The sequence below is a fragment of the Accipiter gentilis genome, chromosome W (assembly GCF_929443795.1).
Source record: "Accipiter gentilis chromosome W, bAccGen1.1, whole genome shotgun sequence".
In the NCBI taxonomy this organism is placed as follows: Eukaryota; Metazoa; Chordata; class Aves; order Accipitriformes; family Accipitridae; genus Astur; species Astur gentilis.
Window position 1 is genome coordinate 8,457,663 of NC_064918.1, and position 6,000 is coordinate 8,463,662.

At 42.5% G+C, this 6,000-nt stretch overlaps 1 protein-coding gene across 6 annotated transcripts in view; it reads right to left on the reverse strand.

Moving 5' to 3' along the window:
* Positions 1-5,143, reverse strand: part of LOC126035296 (vasculin-like) — a 43,348-nt gene extending 38,205 nt beyond the window's left edge. Inside the window, exons 1-3 of one of the 6 annotated variants that reach the window (XM_049793736.1) lie at positions 4,885-5,143; positions 3,057-4,106; positions 2,199-2,266 (exon numbers count right to left, since the gene is read on the reverse strand). The gene's annotated coding sequence lies outside the window, so the exon portion shown is untranslated. The other 5 variants (XM_049793734.1, XM_049793735.1, XM_049793738.1 and 2 more) reach the window with 5 other exon arrangements.
* Positions 5,144-6,000: the final 857 nt, after the last annotated feature.

The window sequence follows — 6,000 nt, forward strand, 5'->3', positions numbered from 1 at the left end:
TATCATTTTACAGATTTAATCCACTTAAGCTTTGCTGCAAGTTTAAACTCTGCTTACTCTTAAAAGCTTCCACCAGCAGGTTTTTTTCACACAGCAGAGCAGCCTACACCATTCAAGACAATTTCTCAATACAAAGGTACCCATTTTAGGATTCTACCAGAATAAATGCATCAGTAAAAGAGCCAAGCTGCTGACAGATATTCCAGTACAAAAGCTATGTTTACATCAAGGCTTAAAGTATAAGCTCTCTGGGGCAAGGACCTTATCTTCATAGTTGTCTGCAAACCACTTAACAGACTGTCAGCATTATACAAATAAAAATCTAAAGAAGGAATTAAAGTGGACTAGCATACTAGGCATTTTCTCCTCAGTGGTCCTCACCCAAGTATGAATTTTGCTTAGGGTACAAGGGCACAGCTGTAATACATGCCTGAATTGGTGTCAAATACATATGCATACAAATAAGAACAAATGCACTTCCCAAGTGCAAACACAGTGAAAAGAAAAAAAATAATTATCCTACCAGCAACCATAAAGATGTAAAGAAAGAGTTAATTTAATAAAGCTAAAAAGCAAACTCTTCAAAACATTACAAGAGAAAGAGTCCAGATAAAGATGTCACCCAAAATAGTAAGTGGAGGGAATGCAGTTCCTTGATTTCAGTGAGAACCTCTTATCAAGAGGTAAAAGTGTCTCACAGCACTGAAAGCTAATAGCTTGAAATAAGACAGACATCACTTTTTCTATGATTTAAGAAGCAAGTACTTGTATTACTATGTTTATGGCCATATAATAGACAAAATCTAATGAAATAGCCACTCACACCTGAATTCTTCCCATTTACCAAATGTTTTCAAGCAAAACAGACTAACACAACTAACACAACTAAAAGAACAAGGAAGATAACTCTATTCTGTTAGTTTGGTTCCTTTACATGTGGCTCAGTTCATTCAGTCAATCCCAGCCACACTTAGACTTGACATAGAAGAGCCCCAAGCCACAACCATGAGAGATTACAGAAGACTCCTATTCATGTTCCAGTTTCCATGTTTTCAAAACAGCAAAAGTGAAATAGAAGTTATAACAACAAAACAGCAAAGCCATTCAAAGAAAGCAAAATACTAAAGCTAGATCAACTTTTAGATACTGACAAGACAACACACAGAACAGAACTACTTCAGTGAGCCTAAGAATTTAAAATACTTCTTTAGGTGTAAGTCTTTCATTTATGGTCAAAATAACAAGTTACAGGAGAAAAAAACAACAACAACAACAAAACCCAAAAAACAACACTCTAGTAATCTTTAGATGCAGTTTCACATGTTTAAAATTACTTTTCTACAAGGCTTTAACACAAGCCATCTTCCCAAACATCTTTGCAGTGCCCTTAGAGAAAACCATTTTTTTCATTAGCTCACTATTACTAATACTTCAGTATTGCAGAATCTCTGAAAAAATTTTGGAAAAGGTCACAACTAAGGTAAAATGTGTGTCCTGGTTTTGGCTGGGAGAGAGTTAATTTTCTTTCTAGTAGCTGGTATAGTGTTAAGTTTTGGATTTAGTATGAGAATAATGTTGATAACACTGATGTTTTCAGTTGTGGCTAAGTAGTGTTTAGACTATAGTCCAGGATTGTTCAGCTTCTCATGCCCAGCCAGCAAGAAGGCTGGAGGGGCACAAGAAGTTGGGAGGGGACACAGCCAGGACAGCTGACCCAAAGTGGCCAAAGGGGCATTCCATACCATGTGACATCATGCCTAGTATATAAACTGGGGGGGAGCTGGCCAGAGGGGTGGGTGCAGATCGTTGCTCAGGAACTAACTGGGCATTGGTTGGCAAGTGGTGAGCAATTGCATCGTGCATCACTTGTTTTGTATATTCCAATCCTTTTATTATTATTATTAATGTTATTATCATTATTAGTTTCTTACTTTCTGTACTATTAAACTGTTCTTATCTCAACCCACGAGTTGTGGGGTTTTTTTTTCTGATTCTCTCCCCCATCCCACTGGGTGGGGGGGAAGCGAGTGAGTGGCTGCATGCTGCTTAGTTGCTGGCTGGGGTTAAACCATGACAATGTGTCACCTTTACCAGACACTCAGTTTACAGTCTACCCAATAATGCTTTAATTATTTAAAACTTTGATTATTCATAAAGCGGGGTAGGGGGGGAGAGAATTTAGTAAAATTATCACTGACTTTTGAATTAAGTTGTTCTGTCCATCTTAATTTTCTTTGAGGCAGTAGTAATCCAGCTGAAAGCAAACCTACAAAAAATATATTGTAAATATATTAATTTCAACATTTAAACTATATCTATCTTCAGAAACATTTAACCACTACAGGGGGAAGGGGGCAGCAATACATCTAACAATAACATGTAAAATTGGTTAGTTCACCACTATATTTTGTTTTGAATCCTTCCAAAAAAAGGGGGGGGGAGGAGGGTGTTATGGTATACTTTCAAACGAGACTCATTCATTCCCATAATAGAATAGGAAATTACTCTGAACTCAACCTTAAAATGTCAACACATTAAAAAGCCAGTTTGCATAGGCAGTAAATTAATTTTGGTAATAAATACCTAGCTTCCATAAGTGACAAAGAACAGTGGAAGGAAATAAAAAAAGCAATGCTACATTATCAGTAACTTTATGCTGCAAAAACATCTAATGCAAATGGAAAAACTGAGATGCGCAAGTCATCCAGCAGATTTGTTCAATAAGTATAACAGCTCATTGTTGAGATTACAATATTAACATGAAGGATAAGTTACCTACGGATTCAGTCTAGATATACATATTTTTTTAATCTCCCAGAAAAATCACACTCATACTTACAAATTTCTCTTTGTAGCGATACATGTATTCTTCAAATTCCTAAACATATTCCATTAATTATTAAAAATGGCAAGTAAAAATTATATTCTGCAAGCTCATTTCAACATTCTCCAAAAAAAGCCCAACATCCTCTAGGCAGTAAATGTTACTGGTTTAACCATTCTACTAAAAATGTTTATTGAAGTGTAAATTGATTTATGAACACTACAACACTTACCTAATCCAAGAGGACTGCACAAGGTGTTAGTACTGCGTGACTTCTATTTTTCCAGTTTGTTTTCCTTGAGATAATATCCAGAGTTCTTATCAATACTACATTCGTAGCTGTTTGACATAGATTTGACCTCACAGAAATCAGCTACCCATCCTTCTTGCTTACAGATTCTGCAAGGCTATTTCCAAAATTTGCCAAGTCTCTACCTTAAGGAGCTTTTTTTTTTTTCTCTGACAGCTGCTTCTCTTGTCTATTCCATGTACATTTCACTATAAGAAGCATCAGCTACAGGTGAAATAAATACACTTTTTACACCACAAACTGTGAAGCCAAAAATCCAAATTTCACATCTGAACTGAGGAACATTTCCTAGCTTCGGGTAACAGAGGCATTTGTAAACAACAGATATCTAGATACCACCACATTGCTTATTGGCAACATTTTTCAACAAAAAAATAAAATATAAAAGAAAAAAATTATAAACAAATTTATATTAGACACTTCATTTAGAAAATAGGTCTCACTGCGAAATGACAGAAGGCTATATCAGAAAATCTAAAAAATAAAATAAGGGTAAAAATATCTGCCATGAAACTTTTCAGCAACATCTACACAGTAACTCAGGCTGCATTTAACCTGGAGCCAATTAACAAAACTGGTTATGCCTGTGACTCAGAACATTGCTTGGAAGAAAAAAAGTAACTAAAGGCAAAACAGGGCTTTATTTTGGCAGTTGAAGTATTCAGAACTTGATAAATTTAGCCATGTATCCATGCCACGTGGACAAAAGCATCCAAGGGTGAGGCACTCTGCACTGCTAGAAAGAAAAAGCTCACGACTTCAAACTTCCAATTCACTTCTCAGATGCCTAATGATTGTTTCAGAAGTTTCTTCAGGAGGAAACACTTGGACAAATAATCCCAGATCAGTGTCCGATATTTCTCCCCTTTCACAAGAAGCAACTGGTGCAGGACGGTTTCCCCCTTTTTTCCTCCCTACCAGCTGAAGCAAAAGGCTCCAAATATCCAGGACTGTATTTGAAACCCAAATTGCCTATGGGAAAAAGAACCATAACAATCAGTTTTCCCTTTTGAAATATGAATTGGCGTTAGACAAGTACATAAATCTGAATTTTTAAAAGCAAACGCACATGTAATCAGGAAGCCAAACCCGAGTACAGAAGCCTCAGTTAAACATTCATTCACATCCTGAAGAAAGCTGCCTATCAGCGAAAGCGTTTCCCTGTTTCTAATTTCCGAGAATAAAAAACAACCGGAAAGAGGCATTTCTTATTTTATTCGGAAAGATAAATGATCTGCAGGAAGCACCTGGGGAGGAAGGCGCTGACCTGGGCCAGGGACACCAAGCTTAAACACAGAACAAACCCAGGGGAGCGGCGGGAGCCGCCTAGGGGAAGCCTCACCGCTTCGGGGTCGCCTGCCTGTGAAGTGCGCAGGCAGACCTCCAGCTCCCCAGCCCCAACCGGGCCTTTTGTTGCGGCACCGCGGCGGGCTCCAGGAAGGGCTCCACCAGCCCGCGCTGGGCGCTTGCCCTAATTTCCAGGGGTGCCGCGGCCCGCGTTCAGGCACTCACCGGCCGCGCTACCCCCACGCAGCAGCAGCCACCCCCACGCCAGGAGCAGCTCCCTTTGCCCTCCCCGAGGGCGGGCCTCGCCTCGCGGCGGGGGAAGGAACGGGGCGGCCCTTCCGCGCCTCCTTCCCCGGCACCCACAGCCCACCACCACCAAGCCACCCCCCAAGAACCTTGGGAGCCCCAGACGCGAGAGCGACGCGCGCGCGCACACACACACACACCCCCGCCTCCCGCTCACCTCACTCCCAAAATGGCGCCGCCCCGAGCCGCAATCTTCTGCGCGCCCAAGCCTCGCAAGATCGGGCGCGCGACCCCGCGGGTGTCTGGGGCGGAGCTTCCAGATCGCCACCGAGGGTGCGACCCCGCCCTGCTGACTTGAGCCCCCCTGCCGTGACGTCACGGGAACAATCCTGAACGTTCCGCGTGGGGTAGCAGGGGAATCCCCAGAGCGTGCCCCACCTGTGGAGTCCCCGGTGTCACAGTAATTAGATGTGCGGCGCCACAGCTCTACGGCGTTACTCTTACCAGCACCAGCAACTGCTTGGGAGAGTGGCCTGAGGAGAAGGCAGGCACTCGGGAGGCAGTAGCAGCCCCGACTGGTAGTATGAGCCGTTACGGCCTGGTCTAAACGCTGTAGTGCTGAAACGGGTCACCGAAACCAAGACACAGGCCCAGGGCACAGTTGTATGAACCAGCCTGGGCAGGTGCCGTGAGGCCCTAGGTGGCTGCTGGAAGGTCCATGCGCAGTGTACGGCCAGGTGCCAGCCCACCTGCGGGCTGCCAACTATGGCTGTGGGCCACCAACTGTGGCTATGGGCCACCAACTATGGCTGTGGGCAGGAACGGCCAATGAGCGCCACCCCAGTCCCACCAGCCTTGAGACTAACCTGGTTGGTGGCAGGGAAAGCCCACTGCCCCTGTGAGCGAGGTGCATAAGCTGCAGGCAGAGCAAAGACTGAAGGTCATTTGCACCTCAGCGACACTGAGCAGAGCGTGCAAATGTAACAAAATTAAATCACGGCGCCAGCGGGACCTGAAGTGAGTAAAAGGGTCTATAATCACCATTTGAACGAGCAAAAAAATGAAGCATCTTCACTGAATTGATAGAAATAGCTTCAACTTACACATTTAAGACTGGAAATATGTTTAATGTATGTGCAGTCATTCAATGTGTGCCTTTTTGAAAGACATATGATGGATTTGTGCAGCTTGGGAACTAAATATCTGAATATAGATTTTGCAATTTTGAAGTCTCATTTCCATTGCAAGTCAAATTATTTTGCAGCTAATTACATGAAAAATTAAATATAGAATCATAGAATAGTTTGGGTTGGAAGGGACCTTAAAGATCATC